General features: G+C 40.7%; 2 pseudogenes across 1 annotated transcript in view; both read right to left on the minus strand.

Moving 5' to 3' along the window:
• Positions 1 to 24,296, minus strand: part of LOC101393862 (acyl-coenzyme A synthetase ACSM2A, mitochondrial-like) — a 94,411-nt pseudogene that overhangs the window by 20,669 nt on the left and 49,446 nt on the right. The gene's annotated exons all lie outside the window — the stretch shown is intronic.
• On the minus strand, positions 1,537 to 22,750 carry LOC147913602 (acyl-coenzyme A synthetase ACSM1, mitochondrial-like; annotated as a pseudogene).

Consider the following 24,296-nt stretch of genomic DNA (forward strand, 5'->3'; position numbering starts at 1 on the left):
TGTTGGGTGCATATATATTTATAAGTGATATGTCTTCTTGATGTAGTGTCCCTTTTATCATTATATATTTCCCGTCTTTGTCTTTCTTAACCTGTTTTATCTTGAAGTCTACTTTGTCTGATATGAGTATGGCAACACCTGCTTTCTTTTGTTTGCCATTAGCTTGGAGTATTGTCTTCCATCCTTTCACTCTGAGCCTGTGCTTGTCTTTAGTGCTAAGATGTGTTTCCTGAAGGCAGCATATTGTTGGGTCTTGCTTTTTAACCCATCCTGCTACTCTGTATCTTTTGATTGGAGAGTTCAATCCATTTACATTTAGGGTAATTATTGATATATGAGGGCTTAATGTTGCTGTTTTGTCACTTATTTTCTGGTTCTTTTGCATTTCCTTTGTTTCTTGTCCCATTTGTTTTGGACTGCCAATTCAGTTTGGTTGTTCTGTCTTATGATTCTTCTAGTTTTCTCTTTGTTTATCATATGTGGTTTTGCTTTGATTATTTGTTTAGTGGTTACCTTAAGGTTTGGGCAAAAAATCTTGTGTATGAGATAGTCCATTATCTGATAGCCTCCTATTTCCTTATACTAAGTCAATTCAGTCACTTTCCTCTTCCCCTTCTAAGTTGCTCTTGTTATACCTTATTCTATCTTGTGTTGTGGCTGTGTGTTTACAGTGATGAGGTTAAATTTATTTTTGGTGAATTTCTTCCTTTGATCTTTGAGTTTAGTATTTAAGTGGTTGCTAACCTATTCTGGTAAAGATCTACTATTTCTCTGATTTTGTCTACCTACTTTTCTACTTCCTCCAAGCTTTGTGTTCCCTTTCTCTTCTTTTTTTCAGGCCTGAGGGCCTTCTTGAGTATTTCTTGTAGTGGGGGTCTCGTGGCCATGAACTCCCTTAGCTTTTGTTTATCTGGGAGAGTTACTATTTCTCCATCATATTTGAAGGATATTTTTGCTGGATAGAGTATTCTTGGCTGAAAGTTTTTGTCTTTCAGTATTTTGAATATATCATTACAGTCTCTCCTAGCCTGTAAATTTTCTGTTGAGAAATCCGCTGAGAGCCTGATGGGAGTTCCTTTGTACGTTATTTTTTGTTTTTGTCGAGCTGCCCTTAATATTGTTTCTTTGTCGTTGACCCTGGCTAGTCTTACCACTAGGTGTCGTGGTGAAGGCCTTTGTCTGTTAATATATATAGGTGTCCTGTTGGCTTCGCTTACTGGTATTTCCTGCTCCTTCCCCAGATTTGGGAAATTCTCAGCTATTATTTCCTTGAATAGGCTCTCTGTTCCTCTTTCTCTCTCCTGTCCCTCAGGAATACCTATAATTCTTATGTTACATTTTCTAATAGAGTCAGATATTTCTCGGAGTCTTTCTTCATTTCTTTTTAGTCTTAGTTCTCTCTCCTCTTCCATCTGGAGTATATCTGTATTCCTATCCTCTAAAGTACTAATTCTTTCCTCCATATTGTCAGCTCTGTTCTTTAAAGATTCCAGATTCTCCTTTATCTCCTCCATTGTGTTCTTCATCTCCATCAGCACTGATTGGTTTTTCTTTATGATTTCAATCTCTTTTGTGAAGAAACTCCTAATCTCATTGAATTGTTTGTCTGTGTTGTCTCGTATTTCGTTGAGTGTTTTTATGATAGCTATTTTGTAATCTCTGTCATTTAGTTTATGGATTTCTGTGTCTTCGGGGTTGATTTCTGGGTGCGTGTCATTTTGTTTCTGGTCTGGTGATTTCATATATTTTTGCATTGTGGTTCCTGTGTTGGTTTTGTTTTTCCTCATCCTGGAAGTCTCTGGTTGCAATTTCCACCTGCCGCCACTGTCTGGTGGTAAAGGGCTGTGTAGTCTAAGCCCCCTGCGCTCTGCCCCGGTTTTTCTGCTGCGATCCACAGTTTTGTTTTGTTTTTTCCCTGCTGCGATCCACGGGTCCAGTCGTTTGATCAGGTCTGCCTCGGATCACTAGGTCTGGTCTGGTCGAGCTGCAGAGTCCGGGTTGCGGGGAGGGGGGAGCTCTCTCTTTTGCCCTCTGGGTCCCTGACATGGGAGGCTTCTCGTTTGCCCCTCTTTATCCGCTCTCTGGGGTGCTCAGATGTTGATGGTAGCCCTGTGGCTCCTCTGAGTCCTCTGTGCAGGAGTTTCCCACTGGCTGAGAGAGTCCGAAGAGCCATGGTTTCCCCGCCGAGGGCCGCCCCTCCCCCCTCTCTGGGAGCCGCGTGCGGACCCGGATCGCTGATCTGATGGGGAGGGAGAGGAGTTCTCCTTACCTCTCCCCACTTCCTCCGGGGGCCCAGCACGTTCCGCTCTCAGATGTGCGGCAGTGTGGATCCCTCCGCTCTAGGTTTTCACTGTCTGGGATTCCGTTGTTGGTCTGTGACTGTTGCTTTTGTTGTATCTTGTCGGGGGAAGAGTTCACGGGAAAGCTCACTCCGCCATGATGCTGACGTCACTCTATATTTATTTCTTATATAAAAAAATATTTTAGATTTCCTATCTACAAGGAAGATGTAACACAATAACCATCCGACCTTAGACATCTCCTTTGCACAGTCCCAGGGTGATTATACTTCAGTGAGAGAAGCACAGAAGTTCAATTTCCTTATATTACAGATAAAGCAACCACAGCCAAGAGAGGAGAAGGAACCAGCCCAGGGTCACACAGCAAGGCAGTGGCATAGCCGGGAAGAGAAGTTTTCTGGCCTTAGACCTGGTGAGCTTCCTACCACTGGCTGCTCGTCTACCAGCACTTGGGTGTGGAGGGCCTTCTCCCGCCATTCCTCAGAAAGCACATTCATCAGACCAGAAACTCACTCAATCAGTGATCGGAAGTCCAGCCACCCTTTACGGCTGTGGTCAGACACCAGCAACTTGATTTTCAGGGTGGGACACTCAGAAGCCACAGAGTCCACCTCTGGGGCAAGGGTATCAGTAGTTATGATGCCCTTGGCTTTAGACACTTGTAGTCGGTAGAGAATGTCCTTGGCCTTCAGTAGGGTGGTCCCTGGCATGAAGACAATCCCTGGGGATGAGAAAGGAACAGTTTGTCTCAGTTTCTCTTTCACAACCATGGGCTTCAGGTCTGCATTGTCTGCATAGAAATCCCCTAACCTCTTACTTGCAAAGTACAGTCTGCAGACCACCAGCATCAGCACCAACTGATACACAGAATCTCACACTCCACCTCAAACCTACTGAATCAGAATCTGCATTTTAACAAGATGCCCAAGTGATTCCCATGCACATTAAAGTGTGAAAATGCTGCCCTCACTTTCCTACACTAGATGGATCCAGCTGGTAGACAGATGGACCCTACTTTACACAATTTCACATGGGATCTGGGAATACAGGTGCAAGTAGGACAGTGTCCCTGACATCAGGACTAGCACATCCCCATCCCCGTCTTTCTCCTCTCACTTCCCTCTCTGTCAGTTCCCTGTTGTCATCTTGAATCTCTTCTCTTTCCTTCATTCCTCATATCCAAATTTAACCTCATTGTCCTTTGAACTTTCCTCCCTTCCTCTCCATCTTCCATCACCAACAATTAGGTCAAGCCTTTGTGTGCTCCTATGGGATACTAATCTCTCCACCAGATGCCCTACCCTGAATCTTCCAGCCACCCATCTTTCATATTATTACCTCCTTAAGTTCCACAGAGCACTGACTTTTCCACACCACACTTCTCTGCACTAACACCTGTGCCCTCTCTCCAGGAAAGCACCACGCTCTCCTTCCTGACATTGAAGGTGCTGCCCACTCTCCACCTTTCTCTCCCACAACTCTAATCTCTATTTCAAAATAGCCATTCTCACCTAGGCTACGCCTGACTCTAAGCTTTTGCATGTGCGATGCCCATTCATGGAATTCCCTTCCTTTGCTTCTACTCCTCTGTAATTCTGCTCATCCAGGGTGCTCTGCTCATGTCTTGGATTTCCCATGGGCCTTCTCTTAGATCTACAGATGACACGGTTTCTCTATGCTCCCTCTGTCGTTGCTACAAGTTCTTGATTCCACATGACCTTGATTGATTAACCAACTATTTTATTTGTGAGAGAATATGAGTGAGAGAGAGAGAGACAAATATGAGCAGGAGCATGATGGATTGTTGTATGAGCATGCATAGAATAACTGAAGTGATTTAAAAAATCCATGAATCCCAGACTGATTCTAAATTATATAGCTAAATTGATAGGTATTTAAAAGGAGAAGGAAAATCTCTACAGAAAAATGCTAACAAATGTAGAGGGAATGATATAAATAGAAAATCCTCATATAAAACCACCATAATAATAGTCAATTCTGTCAAGAATCATCAATGGATACTCAAACCACAGGGTGAAAGACTGTTGGGGAAAGAGATATTCACACAGTCTCCTAAGTATTACACCACAGATTACTTATTAATCGCAAGGGGAAATTGCAAGGGGAAAATTGCCTTTACAAAAGTGGATACCACCTTACCAGAGTGATAAAACGATATCACTGGTGGTGGGACAAACCAACTCATATACCCCCTGATGTGATGCACTGAGAAAGACACAAGATTGCCCATCTACTATTTCTGCTAAAAATGTTTATCCTGAATATAATCATAAAGGAAGAGTCAGAAATACAAATTCTGAGAGACATTCTGTAAAACAGCTGGCTTAGATATTTCAAAAATGTCATTGTCATGCAGCAAAGGCTAGGGAACCATTCTATATTAGAGACTGAAGAGACATGACAACTAAATGCAATGCATGATCCTTGATTAGATTTTGGATTTAAAGAAAAAAAAGGCTATAAAGGGCATTATTGGGACAATTGAGGAATTTTGACTATGCATGTGTATCAGTAACTATATTGTATCAGTGTTAAACTTCTTGTGTGATAACTCTGTTGTGTTTACGTGAGGGGAATGTCTTGGACCATAGCAGATACATACTCCAGTGTTTATGGGTATTTATCTGGTATTTATGCGTATCACAATGTCTGCAACTGATTCTTACATGATTCAGTTCGGAAAGGGGCTTACATATGGCAAAATGTTAACAATTGATGAATCTTTAAAAGAAAGTAGTAATGTCTGAGACTGTACAAAAGAAAGTGTGTGTGTGCATGTGTGTGTGTGAGAATGGGAGAGAATTACGACATTGTGTTTGAGAGTGGATGAGTGTGAGGGAGAGTGAGTGACAAAGGATAAAAGAATACATGAGGGAGTCTGAGAAAGAGAAAGACTGTGATGAAGAAAGAAGGTAGGGGAACAGAAAGCACCTAATATTCCAGGACCACTTGACTCTAGTCCAGCCCTAAGGTCTATTGGGGTCTCTCTGAGTCACTGACCTGTCCGGATGCAGCCCACTGTCACCAGCCACCACTCAGGCACTCGAGGCAGAACCAAGGCTAGACGGTCTCCCTACTGCAGGCCACAGGTCTGCGTGAAGATGTTGGCTGCACGGCGGGTTAAACCTGTCATCTCTCTGAAACTCCACTTCACTTCATCCCCTTGGTTATTCACCCACCACAGGGCTGGGTTTGGACCTCTCTTGCCCTCCTGGTCAAGATCATACACCATGTGTTACTTCCTGCTTCAAAGGAAAAGGACACTTATTTGGCCAATCCACTGCCATAGTCATATTCCAGTGTGAGCACAGCTCAAGCACTGAGACCCAATTTTAAAGCAATTAAAGAGCCAAGAGAAGTTAGGAGTGGGTCTGATGCAACCAAGTTCTTCTGGCCTACTGTAGCCACCTCCTCTCAAGTCACATAAAACCATGAATAACCTTCATGTCTCCTATTGAAGACTTAAAGCTCCATTCCCCCATGTGTCTGTCTTAGTTCCATATAGACAGTGGGTTCCCCTCTATGCCTCAGTTTTCTCATCTATGAAATGGCAACAATAATACTACCTAGAAGGTAGTGAAGTTTAAATGAGCTATTTAAATGAATAAAGTGTACAAAGCAGTGCCTGGATCAAGTAGGTGCTCAATAAATATTACTATTATTATTATTGCTACTCAATAAAATAAAATAGGCTAATTTAGTTCCTGAATATTTGGGGGAATATTTTTAAATAAATTACTTCTAGAGGTGAAGTCAGCAAGAAGGCAGACTAGGAAGCTCCAGGCCCTCATTCCTTCAGAGAAACATCAAGTAAACAACAGACTAAAATGGTTTTATGGGAGCTCTTGAAATAGTCGAGGGTCTGCAGCAACCAACAAATGCCCAAACAATAAGAGCCATACTCAAAATGGTAGGACATTTTGTGATGTTTTTGCCTACTCTTGCACCACCCCCTCTCTGATGTGGCACAGCACAGTCAGGAGGAAGCCACCCAATTCCAAGCCCCTCCCTGGGACAGAAGGAAAATTGTGTAACTTGTTTGCAACATTCCGGCTTGTCTGGGGGCTGCCTGAGGGACTGGTTTCTGTCTCGTCTGACTTGGTGCTCAGATGGGAAGGGTGGCATAGTTTGAATATCAGGTTGAAGGTCTCTGGAAGCACTGGCAGATGCCATGGTGTGTGAAGACTGTAGACCTGTAGCCACTTAGGGGCAACAAACTGCAGGCAGAGGAATACAATAGAACATCTAAAGCCCCAAGAAGAAGCAAGGATGAGACTTTTACGGAAATTAAGGTATATAAGATCAGCCATGTGTACGGGAAAATTGGAAAAAAAGAACACGCACAGGCCCAGGAAAGAAACATGCCAGAAAAGACCTGAGAAGGCCTTAAGTTTTCACACTGAGAAAATTACTGAAGGTCTTCCCCCACATGGAGCCAATCTGCACAGACTGAGAGAGGGGGCTCCTTTTTTCAGACCTCCAATTTTCAACAAAAGATCACAAGGCCTACAAAGAAACAGGAAAATATGGCCCATTCAAAGGAACAAAATAAATCTCTAGAAACTGACCCTAAAGAAACACAGCCTTCAGTTACTAGACAAAGACTTTTAAATGACCATCTTATATATGCTGAAAGACCTAAAGGAAAACACCAAAAAAGAACTAAAGCAAATCAGGAAAATGATATATGAACAAAATGAGATGATGAACAAAGAGATGGAAATTACAGAAAAGAACCAAACAGAAATTCTGGAGCTGAAAAATACAGTAACTGAAATAAAAAACCTTACTAGAGGGGTTCCACAGCAGACTCAAATTGGCAGAAGAAAGAATCAGTAAACTTTAAAACAAGTCATTTGAAATTATGGAGTCTGAGGAGCAAAAAGAAAACAAATGAAGAAAAGTGAATAGAGCCTACGGGATTTACGGAACAATCGCAAGTAGACAAATATACACATTATGAGAGTCAAAGAGGAAGAAGAACGATAGCAAGAGGGACATAGAGCTTATCTGAAGAAATTATGGCTGAAACCTTCCCAAATTTGAGTAAAGACCTGGATATACACATACAAGAGGCTCAATGAACTCTAAGTAGGAAGACACAAAGAGATCCACACAGAGACTCATTATAATCAAATGACAAAAGCCAAAGCCAAAGAGAGACTCTTGACAGCAGCAAGAGAAAAGTCATGTATAAGAAATGCTTAATAAGATTATCAGTGGATTGCAGGCCAGAAGGCAGTGGGATGATATATTTAAAGTGCTGAGGGGGAAAAAACTGTTAACCAAGAATTTTATATCCAGCAAAATTATCCTTTGAAGATGAGGGAGAAATTAGGACATTCCCAGATAATCAAATTAAGGGAGTTCATTTCCACTAGACTTTCTCTGTAAGAAATGCTAAAAGGAGTCCTCAAGTTGAAATGAAAGGACAGTACAGAGTAACTCAAATGTGAAAATAGGAAGCTCTTTGATAAAAGTAAAAACATGGACAAATATAAAAACCACTATTATTGTAATTTTTATGCATAACTCTTGTTTTTATTCTTTAACAAAATTTAAAAGATAAAAGCATAAAAATAATTATAAATCTATGTTAATGGGTACACAATATATAAAGATGTAATCTGTGACACCAATAATATGAAGTGGAGAGGTGAGATGGAACTGGAAAGGAATAGATTTTTGTATGTGGATGAAGTTAAGTTGTTATTAGCTTAAAGTAGATTGTTATAACTTTAGGATATTATATGTAATATACACAATACAAAAGGAAATGAGAAGAGCATCAAAACATATCACTACAAAAAATCAACCAAGCACAAAAGAAGGCAGTAAAAGAGGGAATAAGAGACAAAAAAAGCTATGACATCAAGAAAACAATTAATAATACGGCAATAGTAAGTCCTTCCCTATCAGTAACTACTTTAAATGTAAGTGGACTAAATTTCCCAATCAAAATACAAATATTGGCAGAATCAATAAAAAGAACAGGGTCAAATTGTATGCTGTCTACAAAATGATAGAATATGATAAAACCAATAAAAAAAACTCTCAGCAATGTTCCTGCAATAAAAAATGCCCAGAATATAATATCAATTTTAAAAAGCAAGACTGGGGCAGGCCCGGTGGCATGGTGGTTGGGTTCGCACACTCCACTTTGGCAGAACCGGGATTTGCAGGTTTATCATCCTGGGTGCGGACCTACACACTGTTCATCAGGTGATGCTGTGGCAGCGTCCCACACACAAAGTGGAGGAAGACAGGCATAGCTGTTGGCTCAGGGCTAATCTTCCTCAGCAAAAATAGGAAGATTGGCAGTGGATGTTAGCTCAGGGCCAATCTTCCTCACCAAAAAAGAAAAGAAAAAAAAGCAAAACCATATTTACATTATAATCCAAGTTTACATAGTAATATTCATTCCTTCATTAAACATTTCCAAGTTCTCATTATTTCTGAGGCCAAATGTTTTTAGAGGCCATCATGTTCTTAGACCAAAAGGATGCAATAGTGAACAAGACACACGTATACACACATATGTAAATGGTTTTTAATATTTATGGCCAATTTTTGTTTTCTTGTTTAAATCAACTTTCTTATTTCCCCCACGTTTTCTATAATGAGCACGTTTTTTTTTTAAAGATTTCATTTTATTTTATTCCCAAAACAAAACATGTTCAGAGTAAAAATTCAGGCAATGCAGAGGCTTATGAGCGGAAAATTTCTTAGAAACAGAAAAATTTCTTCAAATTTCTCATCACATCTTCACTCCCTGAATGTTAACACTGAAAACTGTTTGGTGCATATTCTTCCAGGAATTTTTTCCACATATGTACAAACATGACCCTACTACCTTTGACTCAGATGATTGGAACAAAAGAAAGTATCATTTGAGATAAGATTAATATATATGTATATACATATACATGTTTTCACATCTATGAAAACATCAGTGCTATGAAAAAAATCCTTGCCCAACAGATTAAAGAATATTAGCAAGTGTAAATGACTGGTGTGCACTGTTTATATAAGGGGCAGAGCATGGAATGCTCCTGTAGGAGTTTAAAAAATGATGGAAGAGCCGGCATATCAAGGTAGAAAACAACTGTTGTTGCTCAAAATTCAGACAGTATTTTAGCCCTTAACTTTCACAACTTAAAGAAGATACTGTTTAAGCAGTTATGGATTTTTGTGCTAAGGATTAATCTGATAATGTGACATTAAGAGAAGGGTGGAAGAAAAAATACAACCCTTACACTGCATTTGAAATTTAAAGTTTCATGCAGTGAGATTTGAAGCCAAGGAAAATCAAGAAATCATTTTAAAAGATAAAATGTTGAGTAAGCAACTCAGCAATAAAAATAAATGACCAACTAATACACAAAGCAACGTGGATGAATCTCAAAAACACTATGCTGAGATTCTGAGTAAAAGAAACCAGACACAAAAGGATGCATCCTGTGTTATTTTATTTCCACGAAACCCAGGGGAGAGAAATATAATTTCTAGTGACAGCAAATCAGTGGTTGCCTCAGACTCGGGGTGGGGATGGGTGGGTATTGACTGGGAAAGGAGAAAACGAAACTTTTGAGGTGATAAAATGTTCTAAAACTCATTAAACTTGACACTTAAAATGTGTGCATTTTATTCTATGTAAGTCATACATCAATACAGTTGATTTAAATAAACAAAAACCTACATAGCTACTCCTTGCTAATCTCTAACTAAAATATACTTTGAAAAAGGAAAATTGAAAGGCTTATCAATTACTTAGGTGATTCATGAGCGAGAAGATTCTTTCTGAATATTAAAACACACAAGAGTTTATTGTCTATAGAAAGAGTTTGCCTCAGTATTAATTAAAATGAAACACAAGTTGAAATTTCATGATTTCTGTAAATTAGTGATAGAATATGACAGACTGAGAAAATTTAAGTCCTAGTTGACATAGATAAAACACTTTTCCCCAACAGTGATATAATTCACATTATTTTCCGTTGCATTTGGAACATTTACCAATCTCAAAAGATTAAAATAGAGTATGTTTTCTGACCATAATGAAATTAAGCTAGAAATCATCAACAATAAGACAACGAGAAATGCACCCCAACTGTCTGGAAACTAATCAATACACTTCTATATAATCTATGGGTCAGAGAAGAATCAAAAAGGCAAATAGAAAATATTTTGAACTGAGTGTTACTAAAATATGACATCAAAATTTGTGTAATGCACCGGAAAGAAGTGCTTAGTGGGAAATTTAAATTTTTAAATGCATATATTAGAAAAGAAGGAAGGCTGAAGAGTAAGCATGTAAGCTTCCATCTCGAGAAGCTAAAAAAATACCAACAAATCAAATCAAAGGAAAGTAGAAGAAAAGAAATAATAAAGATAAGAGCATGCATCAATGAAATGGAAAACAAATACACAATAGAGAATACCAGTAAAAGCTGGTTTTGAAAGGATTAATAAAATTGATAAACTCTTAGAAAGACATATCAAGAGAAAAATAGGTAACAAACATATTAACAATATCAGGAATGAAAAGTATACATTATTACAATTCTTACAGACATTAAAACAGCAATAAGAGAAAATTATAAATAACTTTATGTCATTAAATCTGACAAGTTGGATGAAATGGACAAATTGTTCAAAGGAAAAAAATACAACTTGAAGAGTGATGTCAGCATCATGGCTGAGTGAGCTTCCCCTATTGAACTCTCCCCATCTAAGACACAACAAAAAGGACATTCACATTCCAACAGAAGTTATTCACACAACACAAGGGACGTCTGAGGCACTCACGCAGCTGTACACCCGAGGACTGAGGTGCTGGAATCCCCAGAGGAAGTGGAAGGAGGTAAGAGGAGCTCCCCTCACTCCCAAAGGACTGCAAACCTGAGACTGAGACCACGGAGCTCTCAGGGACGGGGGAGGGGCAGCCCTCCACAAGAAAACCAGTGCTCTCCAAGATCCCTCACAGCCCGTGGGGAATTGCTTCCCCCTTGTCATGAGGGTACTTTCGACAAGCTAGCCCTTCAGGAGAGCAGAGAGTGACAGTGAAGCGTGAAACATCTGGGATTGGGGAGGCAAAGTCAGCGTCCCTCCACCCTGCCCGCCTGGTGCTTCAGCACAGCGGCCCTGAAGCCTCAGCTCAGCAGAGCTTCAGCTCAACTCCAGCCCCCGTGCCAGTGGAGGTGGCGTGCCCACACCCAGACCCCAGAGGCAGCGGTCCCCACGTGCCCAGGCACCAGTGGTGGTGGTGCGCCTGTGCCCTGGCCCTATCAGCAGCAAGCCCCCAGCACCCTGGTGCCACCAGTGGCACCAGTGCTCCCACACCCCGGCACTAGAGGCCGTGGCTTCCTGGAGCCCTGGCACCAGTGGCAGTGGCGCACCTGCACCCTGGCCCTAGCGGCACCATGCCCGTGTCCCAGCCCCAGAGGTGGCAGCCCCCCAGCATCCAGGCACCAGTGGCGGTGGCACACCCACACCCCGGCCCTAGCAGTGGTGACCACCCAGTGCCCCAGTCCCCCCAGCAGCAGCAGGGTGCCCGTCCCCAGCACAAGAGGCAGTGGCTCCCCAGAGCCCTGGCCCCAGAGGTGGCAGACCCTGGTGCCCAGGCACCAATGGCAGCAGCCCGCCTGCACCCTGGCCACAGCGGCTCCAGTGTGCCTATGCCCCGGCCACAACAGCTCTGGCTCCTTGGCGCCCCAGCCCCAGTGACTCAGGCCTGACTGCGCCCAGGCCCCAGCTGCCCCAGCTCAACTGCGCCATGGCCCCAGCGGCATGGGCTCAATGGCGCCCTGGCCACAGGTCCTTCAGCTCAACCATGCCCTGCTCCCAGCTCCTTCAGCTCGACCACCCCCCAGCTCCAGCTGCTTTGGTGTGGCCATGCTCAGCCTCCAGCTGACTTCAGGCTCCAGCTGACTTGGTGCTGGCTACTTCAGCCCAGCTGCACGCCAGTCACAGCTTCTTCAGCCCAGCAGTGCTCCAGCTCCTGTTTCTTCGGCCCAGCTGCACTTCACTTGCAGCTGCCTCAACCCAGCCATACTCCAACTCTAGCTGCATCAACCCAGCCACACCCCAGCTCCAGCATTTCCTGCACTCCAGCTCCAGCTGCTTCTGCTCAACCGCACTGAAGCTGGGCCACCTTTCAGCTCCAGCTTCTTCAGCACACCCACACCTGAGCCCCAGGTGCTTCAGCCTAGCTATGCTCCAGTCTCAGCTGTCCCCACACTCCAACTCCAGTTGTTCCTGCACTCTAGCCCCAGCAGCCTCTGCTCAGCCGCACTTCAGCTCAGCCACGCTTCAGCTCCACTGTGCCCCAGCTCAGCTGCAGGCCAACCAGAACACCCATGGATGGACTTGGGCACAGAATACACAGGTCTTAACCCTCAGCCAGCAGCGACAAGAGGAAACTGCGACCAGATATTTTCACTATGAGGAAAAATAAGTTAACACTGACAGGCACTATGCACACATATATTAAATCTCCAGACCAAAAGGAAAATGACAAGCACCCAGAAATCAACCCTGAAAGCACAGAAATGTATAACCTTAATGACAGAGAATTCAAAACAGCTATCATAAAAAAGCTAAATGAAATACAATCAAACACAGATAGACAATTCAATGAAATCAGGAATTTCTTCCCAAAAGAGATTAAAACGATAAAGAAAAACCAATCAGAAATCTTAGAAATGAAAAACACAATAGAGGAGCTAAAGACAAATCTAGAAGCCTTAAGCAACAGAGCTGACAATAGGGAGGAAAGAATTAGCAATACTGAGGACAGCAATGCAGAAATGCTCCAGATGGAGGAGGAGAGAGAACTAAGACTAAAAGGAAATGAAGAAACTCCCCAAGAAATATCCGACTCAATTAGGAAATCCAATACAAGGATTATAGGTATTCCAGAGGGAGAAGAAAGGGAAAAAGGAGCAGACAGCTTGTTCAAAGAAATAATAGCTGAGAACTTCCCAAACCTGGGGAAGGAGCTAGAAATACCAGTGAATGAAATCAATAGATCTCCTAAATATATCAACATGAAAAGACCCTCTCCAAGGCATATAGTAGTAAAGCTGGCAAAAGTCAACAACAAAGAAAAAGTACTAAGGGCAGCTAGACAAAAAAAATAAATAAATAACGTACAGAGGAATTCCTATCAGGCTTACAGATGATTTCTCAACAGAAACTTTACAGGCTAGGAGAGAGTGGAACGACATAGGAGAAAATATCCTTCAGATACGATGGAGAAATAATAAACTATCCCTGATAAACAAAAGCTAAGGGAGTTCATTGCCACAAGACCCCCACTACAAGAAATACTCAAGAAGGCCCTCATGTTTGAGAAAAAAAAGAGAAAGAGGATACAAAGTTTTGAATAAGGAGGAAGATAGGGCAACAAAACCAGAAAAATTGCAGCTCTCTATCAGAATAGATTAGCAAACAGTTAATTATAAAACCAAGGATCAAGGGAAGGGAGACACCAAAAATAACTTATAATCTCATCACTTTAAAGACTAACTCACAACGCAAGATGGAAATAAGACATGACAACAATAACTTAGAAGGGGAAGATGAAGAGGATCGAATCTACTTAGTCTAAGAGAAAAAGAAGCCATCAAAAAATGGACTATCACATCCATGAGATTTTTTTATACAAACCTCGTGGTAACCACTAACCAAATAATCAGAACAGAGTCACACACAATAAATAAAGAGAAAACTAGGAGAACTACCAAACTGAATTGGTATTCTGAAACACATGGGGAGAGAAACAAAGGAAATGCAAAAGAACCAGAAAATGAGCGATAAAATAGCAACATTAAGCCTTCATATATCAACAATTACCCTGAATGTAAATGGACTGAACTCTCCAGTCAAAAAACATAGAGTGGTGGGGTGGATTAAAAAACAAGATCCAACCATATGCTGCCTCCAGGAAACACATCTCAGCTCTAAAGACAAAAACAGGCTCAGAGTGAAAGAATAGAAGACAATACTCCAAGCTAATGGCAAACAAAAGAGAGCAGGTGTTGCCATACTTATATCAGACAAAGTTGACTGTTAAGATAAAACAGGTAATGAGAGACAAAGAGGGGCAATATATAATGATAAAAGAGGACACTCCACCAAGAAGACATATCACTTATAAATATATATGCACCCAACACAGGAACCCCAAAGTACATAAAGCAACTATTAACAAACCTAAAAGGAGATATTAATAACAACATAATAATAGTAGAGGATCTTAACACTCCACTTACATCGACAGATAGATCATCCAGACAGCAAGTCAACAAGGAAATAATGGACTTAACTGAAAAACTTGACCAGATAGACTTAATAGATGTAGATAGAGCACTCTATCCAAACACAGCAGATTACACATTCTTCTCAAGCACACATGGAACATTCTCAAGAATAGACCACATGCTGGGAAACAAGGCATGCCTCCATAAATTTAAGAAAATTGAAATCATAACAAGCATCTTTTCTGACCATAACACCATGAAGCTAGAAATCAACCACAAGAAAAACACCGGGAAAGTGACAAAGATGTGGAGACTAAACAACACGCTACTGAACAACAAATGGATCATTGATGAAATGAAAGGAGAAATCAAATCATATCTGGAGACAAATGAAAATGAAAATACACTGTACCAACTCATATGGGATGCAGCAAAAGCAGTCCTGAGAGGGAAACTCATAGCAATACATGCCCACCTTAACAAACAAGAAAAAGCTCAAATAAGCAACCTCAAACTATACCTAAGAGAATTAGAAAAAGAAGAACAAACAAAGCCCAAAGTCAGCAGAAAGAGGGAAATAATAAATATCAGAGCAGAAATAAATGAAATTGAAACCAAAACCATAGAAAGGATAAATGAAACAAAGAGCTGGTTCTTTGAGAAGATAAACAAAATTGACAAACCCTTAGCCAGACTCACCAAGAAAAAAGAGAAGGCTCAAATAAGTAAAATTAGAAATGAAACAGGAGAAATTACACCAGATACTACAGAAACATCAAAGATTATAAGGGAATACTATGAAAAACCATATGCCAACAAATTGGACAATCTAGAAGGAACAGATAAATTCTTAGACTCATACAACCTCCCAAAACTGAATCAAAAAGAAATAGAGAACCTGAATAGACCAATCACAAGTAAAGAGATTGAAACAGTAATCAAAAACCTCCCCAAAAATAAAGGTCCAGGACCAGATGGCTTCTCTGGAGAATTTTACCAAATTCAAAGATTTAATACCTATTCTTCTCAAACTATTTCAAAAAACAGAGGAAGATGGAACACTTCCCAACACATTCTACAAGGCCAACATCACCCTGATATCAAAGCCAGACAAAGACAATACTAGGAAGGAAAACTACAGACAATTATCCCTGATGAACATAGATGCAAGAATCCTCAACAAAATATTGGCAAACCAAATACAGTAATACAATAAAAACATCATACACCATGATCAAGTGGGATTGATACCACAGACACAGGGATGGTTCAACATCTGCAAATCAATCAATGTGATACACCACATTAACAAAACAAGGAATAAAAACCATATGATCATCTCTATAGATGAAGAGAAGGCATTTGACAAGATCCAACATCCATTCATGATAAAAACTCTCAAAAAATGGGTATAGAAGGAAAGTACCTTAGTATAATAAAGGCTGTATATGATAAACCCACAGCCAAATCATACTCAATGGGGAAACACTGAAAGCTATCTCTCTGAAAACAGGAACAAGACAAGGGTGCCCACTCTCCCCACTCTTATTCAACACAGTACTGGAGCTTCTGGCCAGAGCAATCAGGCAAGAAAAAGGAATAAAAGGAATCCAAATAGGCAACAAAGCAGTAAAACTCTTGCTGTTTGCAGGTGACATGATATTATATATAGAAAACCCTAAAGAATCCATTAGAAACCGATTAGAAATAATCAACAACTACAGCAAAGTTGCAGGGTACAAAATCAACTTACAGAAATCAGTTGCATTTCTATACTCTAATAACGAACTAACAGAAAAAGAACTCAAGAAGACAATCCCATTTACAATTGCAACAAAAAGAATAAAATAATAAAATATCTAGGAGTAAATTTAACCAAGGAAGTGAAAGACGTGTACAATGAAAACTATAAGACATTATTGAGTGAAATCAATGATGACATAAAGAAATGGAAAAATATTCCATGCACTTGGATTGGAAGAATAAACATAGTTGAAATGTCCATACTACCTAACGTAATCTACAGATTCAATGCAATCCCAACCAGAATCTCAAGGACATTCTTCATGGAAATAGAACAAAAAATACTAAAATTCATATGGGGCAACAAAAGACACCGAATAGCTAAAGCAATCATGAGAAAAAAAGAACAAAGCTGGAGGCATCACAATATCTGACTTCAAAACATCCTAGAAAGTGATAGTAATTAAAACAGCATGGTACTGGTACAAAAACAGATACACAGATCAATGGAACAGAATTGAAAGACCGGAAATAAAACCTCACATCTATGGACAGCTAATCTTTGACAAAGGAGTGGAGAAAGGAAAGTCTCTTCAATAAATGGTGCTGGGAAAACTGGACAGCCACTTACAAAAGAATGAAAGTAGACCATCTTCTTTTGCCATATGCAAAAATTAACTCAACATGGATCAAAGACCTGAAAGTGAGACCTGAAACTATAAAACTCCTGGAAGAAAATATAGGCAGTACACTATTCATTATTGGTCATAAAGGCATCTTTTTGAATTCCATGTCTACTTGGACAAGGGAAACAAAAGAAAAAATAAACAAGTGGGACTTCATCAGATTAAAGAGCTTCTACAAGGGAAATGAAACCAGGACCAAAATGAATAGGCAGCCTACCAGCTGGGAAAAAATATTTGCAAACCATATATCCAAAAAGGGACTAATATCCATAATATATAAAGAACTCACACAACTCAACAACAAAAAAACAAACAACCTGATCAAAAAATGGAAAGAGGAAACGAACAGACACTTCTCCAAAGAAGAAATACAGATGGCCAATAGACACATGAAAAGATGTTCAACATCACTAATCATCAGGGAAATGTAAATCAAAACCATGCTAATATATCACTTGACACCCATTAGAATGGCTATAACCACCGAGACAAAAAAAAACAAATGCTGGAGAAGCTGTTTAGAAATGGGAACCGTAATTCATTGCTGGTGGGAATGCAAACTGGTGCAGCCTCTTTGGAAATCAGTATGGAGATTCCTCAAAAAATTAAAAATAGAAATAGCTTATGATCCAGTTATCCCACTGCTGGGTATCTACCCAACGAATCTGAAATCAACAATCCAAAGAGGCTTACCCACCCCTATGTTCATTGCAGCATTATTCACTATAGCCAAGACATGGAAGCAACCCAGATGTCCCTCAATGGATGAGTGGCTAAAGAAGATGTGGTATATAAATGTATATATGTACATACACACACACACACACACACAATGGAATGCTACTCAGCCATAAAAAAAGACAAAATCGTCCCATTTGCAACAACATGGATGGACCTGGAGGGTATTATGTTAAGCGAAATAAGCCAGAAAGAGAAAGACAAACACCGCATGATTTCTCTCATAAGTGGAAGAAAAACCAACACACAGACAGAGAGAACTGCTTGGTGGTTACCAGGGGCAATGGGGTGGGGGGCGGGCACAAGGGGTGAAGGGATGCATTTATATGGTGACTGACAAACACTGATGTACAACAAAAATTTCACAAGAAAGAAAAAAAAAGAATGAAAAAAAAATAAGATGACTATGGTAAAAAAAAAATACAACTTGTCAAATCTGATAGAATTGAAATCTTAATAACCTTGTATCTATTCAAGAAAGTAAGTCTATTACTAAAAGCTTTCCTACAATGAAAACCCTAGATTTTATTTCTAAAATTTTTGGTACACATACAAGTGTGTTGAGTTTGACTTGAAAAATTGATGTTTTTTGGTTTTTTAAGAAAAGTGATATATGTCAATTATATCTCAATAAAACAACAAAAGAAAATAGTAATAAACTTTTAAATTCTTTATGAAAACACTTAGAGAGCAACTGGCACACTGTAAATGTTCGGTCAATATTTATTGAATGAATAAATAAAAAACAACTCTGGGATACAAATAAGGAATGATAAGGAACTTCTGGGTTAAATTAAATCTAAAGATGAGATGAGGCTTTTATTTCTTTGGATAAAGGGAATGATTTGTTTTCTAAATTGGGCAGTGATCAAATTTTCTGGATGTAGATTACGACCAAACTATTCATTTTAAATATGGCTACATATAAGATTGATTGTAATTTAACTTACAAAGAAAGTAGTTTAAATGTAATTTAAAATGATAAATGGCATGCTATTCCTTTGTAGATTGCCATTGATAAAAAATGGATGAACTCCTTACAGGCTCACCAAATGACTAATACGTAGAATGATATGTCAAACTGGGAGACACCGTCATGGAGAATCAACTCACATGGATGAACCAGTAATTAACTGATACCCAGACTTTAAAATAATTTACCAAGGAAGATTACTCTAAAGGTCTGGAAGTTAAAACTTTTTGCATTATGTTTAATTGGGAAATAATATGTATTATTCCATTAATATTTAGATAAGTTGGGATAATCTTGTTTTTATACCAGAGGTCGGAAACCCAGAGCCTACAGGGACCAGGCAAGTAACATAAATGAGAGAAGCCTGCCAGGTTCCTCTGGGGCAAACTGGAGAGCCACACACCTCCCAAGGGGGCAGCAACCATTTAGCTCTACCAACTGCTGCCATACAGGAATGAATGTTCACTTTGAGACGTGATTTTTACATAAGAAGCCCCAAAGCCCAATTCTGGTTCCTGAACTCTGTTGCCTTCTCTGCATGAAGGCTGCCTGTGCCAAAGCTTCCCGTATTTTCCCATGCACGTTTACAATACATCCATGAGAAAGTAAACAGCCCTTTGCCAAAACACAACCAAGTCATGGCCAGGCCCCAAGGTTGTGTTTCTTGTGCTGTTTGTGTTGCTGTCCAGGGTCTGCATGCATTTAGATTCTTTCAACAAATAGTTAATGTGCCAGGCATGTTCTGTACTCTGGGGATACAACAGTGAACAAAACAGCAAGAGTTCCATGATCTCATGGAGCTTACATTGTAGTGCCAATGACACTACATGTGTATAAGAATTACAAAAGATTTAGACTCTTTGTGAATACCATGGAGGAGTCCTTTATGGGATGTTGGGACAAAAGTCTAATAGTTTCAGAGGAACATGAGGACCCTTTAAAATTGTATAGGTCCTAGGACTGTTACTAATTATTTACGTAAAATTACAGAATTAAATTCAGGAGCCACAGAACACAGACTGATTGGCTCAAAGAAATCTAGGCAGACACGAATATTGAATAGTAAGGCATTTGGAATGTGTGGCAGCATATAAATTAATTTCCTTGAGCAAACATTATAGGACAAAGAGCCAGACATTATGTGGCAATGACATTCAGCTGTTTTTTTTTTTTTTAAATCTTTGCGGTTAATACATATTTGACTATATTTATTGAGCAATGTTTAATGTTAAACTGCATCAGAGACTGGCAGGAAGAATTTGCTTATGTCATGATTTTTTGCCAAACCAAACAGAAGTTAATGTCACAGATGCTGTACTCATCTTTCCTAAGACATGAAGTGGGGAAGTACATTATCTAAAGAGTAAAAATGAAGAGTTCTATGTTTTGCTTACTTTTCTATTCCTATTATCTACAATAATGCTTGGCACATGTGAGGTGCTCACCAAGTCTTAGCTGAATGAATGAATACAGTATTAAGGAGACAGAATGAATGAATCTGGACATGAATGTGACCTCTCCTGAACAGATTTGAGAGGCTGCTCCAGGAATCAATTGAAATTGAGTAACATAGGGTTTAATTTCCCTCTAGAAACCCAGAGTAACATAGGGTTTAATTTACAAGGACAGTCAGGGGTTATAAATTGGTGGCCTGAATGAGCAACTGTATTCCACCCATGGACCTATGTTGTCTAGCTTACAATGCATTTTCTTTTGTTTTATAATGAATTCTTTGGAAACACTAAAAAAATAATCAGAAGATTTCACATAAAAATATTAGATTTCTAACTTACATTTTACAGGTAAAATGTGCTGAAAAGTGAGTCAAAATAAATTCTGTCAGTCTGCTATGGTTTGGGCTGTGTTGTTGGGCTGTAATGTGTTAGCCATGATCAGCTTCTGGGTGATGCTCATTAAGTTGTAAGGGGAGGTCCAGGAAGCCAGAGTGGACTGTGGTGGCATGCCCTCTGGGGGGTCTTTCATAGGAGCAGCAATAAAACCTATGGTGCTTACAATGTAAGTTTCAAAATTAATTTATTCTACAAACATTTATCAAGGGACTGCTAGGTGTCAGGCATCATGTAGCATTAGAAAGACACTGACCATGATCAAGGCAATTGGGAAAATGGAAACAGACAGATCAGAAGTGTTGTGAGAATGAAAATTATTGGGATGGGGATCCTGGGGGTGGGAGAAATTTGGATACATGGAGGAATTGACCATGACTGATAATGAGATATAAAATCCAACAAAGACTGGCATTATCTCTGGGGGAATTTACTTGATGGTTATCTAAATGGGTTGATGCATGAACTAACTAATAAGGACTTTATGAAGATAAACGAGGGAAAAGTGATGGCATCCCTTCCTCCTCTCTACCTCCTCCCTCTCCAGCCCATATCATGATTCAAAAGGTCTTAACCAGATTTCTGGTCTGGGCAGCAATGAAAGTCAGTTTATAGTCTAAAGGCAGAGATGTTTTGGCATAATCAGTTGTGAGACTAGGTTAAACAGTCATCCATCGCTTAACGATGAGCATACTGTTCTGAGTTCTGAGAAATGCACCGTTAGGCGATTTCATCGTTGTGCAAACATCATAGAGTATATTTAAACAAACCTAGATGGTATAGCCCACTATATCCCTAGGCTATATGGTACTAATCTTACAGGACCACCATTGTATATGCGGTCTGTCATTGACCAAAACGTCCTTATGCAGTGCATAACTGTAATGGATTACAGAATCAGACAGCCTGGACCCAAATTCTGCTCCTTCACTTATTAGGTATGTGATTTCTATAGGCTATTTAAACCCTAGGAACCTCAGTTTCCTCATCTGGAAACTGGGGTAATAAAAGCACTCATCTAATCAGAGTATTAAATGTAAAGTGTTGACATGGCAAATAAAAGATGCTCTCTATTTTCCTTGGGGTTATTACAGAAATTCACAGGAAGGGGAAAAAAGGAGGTGGGGAGGAAGCCCCCATGAAAGGCATATAAGCTTTGAGTACTAACATATGAAAACACGTTCATAGGAAACTTAAAAATTATACCAAATCTCTGACTCCATCTCAGGCGAATTCTCTCTTCTGTACAAAGACAGTGTTGGGTGGTGGACATCACCAGCTGGAACTTAGTAGCCGGAACACCACCCATTGTCTACCCTAAGTCCTAGTGTTACCACTGCTGCTCTCCCGGTCTGTCTCTGGGGAAAAGGCAAACCAAGAAATTGAGTTTTGCTGCAGAGATATATAAACTTTAGAGGCCACAGGGACTGGTTTCTCTGGACATACCCTAAAGCTGTGTTCCCATAGGTAGTTGATAGGGAGGACGCCAGTTGGACATGCCGTCCTCACAGGAAGATGGATGACATGACTTACCTACATGTGTCAGATGCTCATGTGCACAATGAGGTGGTCTGTCCCCTCCCTCTGAGTGTAGCCTGAAGTCAAGCCCAAGTTTGATGAGATGAATTCCAGTTAGATTCACACTCCCATTCATTGAAGACTAACAGACTCAGACTAACATCAATTTGTTGACCTTGTGATTAGAACTTTGTACTTGTTCACAATTATGGAGCACTGACTGTGTACCTGCTGTCTTGTTTCTTAAATGAGATTATCCCCATTTCACGCATGAAAGCACTGAGGATCAGAGAAGTGAAGAAGTCACTAGGCTGAGAATTGAACCCCAAAACATAAGTTTTATCCATGACACTGGTAAGCTGAGGCAGAAGCTATTCTTGGTTCTGTGCCCCTCAGCCTACTAGGAGCAAGATAAGGCCAGTGAGGCCACTCCTGTTCTCACCTCCCATCACAGATGCCTCCTCGCCTTCTCCATTTGAGTCCAATAATCCAGTATATCACTTGCAAAGTTAAATTCCTCGAGTGTGTCATGGTCATTCCATCTTGGGGCTTCACCTCCTGAGAAAGGTTGGCAGTGCAGGTGCCAAGGGGCAGGGACGAAGCCCCCATGGCAGGATTTGTGGATGCCCCAGAGGACCCGGAACCTCATCAGCCACTGCATGGTGGGCAGTCCTCAGGAAGCAGGCACAGAATTCTCAGGTCACCATCTGCCTTGGCAAGAGATGGCTAATAGATTGGTCATGGAGCAGGAATTTCCTCCACAAAATGGACGCACGTTCCTGGTTAACTGCGAGAGTTATGGCTTTGTTTCAGCTCACTGGAATTTGGAAGGCACAACTTGTTGATTTAGGTGGGGATGTTCTTCCCAGCTGAGGAAGCACAGGGCAGAAAATGACAGGGAGAAGCTGTAGATACTAGATGAGGTTGGTACTCGTTCCTGAGGGTCTTCTCCTTCACCCCCTGGGATTTAAGCTCAGGATGGCAGCCGTGTGGACATCTGCTTTGTAGTAGAAACTCACCATTCTGAAAGTCCTATATCCCATGCTATCCTTGCTCTGGAGACCTGTTATCCCGCTGAGCCCAACAAAAATATGGTTCTCATAGAAGTTGTCATTTTTTTTTTTTTTTTTTGGTGAGGAAGATCAGCCCTGAGCTAACATCCATACTAATCCTCCTCTTTTTGCTGAGGAAGACCGGCTCTGAGCTAACATCTATCGCCAATCCTCCTCCTTTCCCCCGCCCCCCAAGTCCCAGTAGATAGTTGTATGTCATAGTTGCACATCCTTCTAGTTGCTGTATGTGGGACGTGGCCTCAGCATGGCCGGAGAAGCGGTGCATCGGTGTGCGCCCGGGATCCAAACCTGGGCTGCCAGTAGCAGAGCACGCGCACTTAACTGCTAAGCCACGGGGCCAGCCCAGCTGTCATGTTTTTAGATGATTCCAACTCCTGTCTAAAGTTGATTGGTTCAGGGTTTAGCAGTCATTCCCCACAATTTTCAAATCCAAACTGGGCTAATCATAATCCCTCTCCAAAATTTTTGTGTATGTGCTTGTTACCAAAGAGGCTATCAGGCAGTCTCTCTCTGGTGGAAGCCATAAAATGCACATTTTGGGAACTGTCTGTGGTTATTATTTCTGTCATGTGGAGGTACCCACTCTACACGAGAGAAGAAAACTGATGTGCAGAGACGTGGAGATGAGGGGCAGAGAGTATCTCAGAGGAGTTCAAGTCACTGATTCACATTGTTCCGGAGGCCCATCTACATCTCTACTCCTCTCTTGTTAATATCCTGTCCTGGATTCTACGAGCCAACCAATTTTCCTGCCTGAGATTAGGTTTCTGTCGCTTGAGACTATAAATAAGAGTGTTGACAAATATACACCACCATACTCAGGACAGACCAGGTTAATATCTGTTGGACTGGGATCTGGCTTCAGGGTCTTCCCCAGGACAGCTTCCGGGCAGCTACTACCAATCCATTAGAACTGACATATGAAATGAAGCTTCTGTGCCGCTCCAGATCCCAACAAATGCCCCTAACATGGGAACAGAACCCTCACTTATAGGGTCCTTCTTGAAGTTTGATTGTGCAAATTGCCTCAAGCTAGAACTATTTTTCCATGAGAACGTTGCCTGAAGAAAGCCACATCTGTGGCTTCTAACATCTGTGCCCATCTGCCTCTATTTTGTATATGGGATGCCATCG

Source organism: Ceratotherium simum, chromosome 26 (genome assembly GCF_057802395.1).
Source record: "Ceratotherium simum simum isolate JZ-2026a chromosome 26, ASM5780239v1, whole genome shotgun sequence".
NCBI lineage: Eukaryota > Metazoa > Chordata > Mammalia > Perissodactyla > Rhinocerotidae > Ceratotherium > Ceratotherium simum.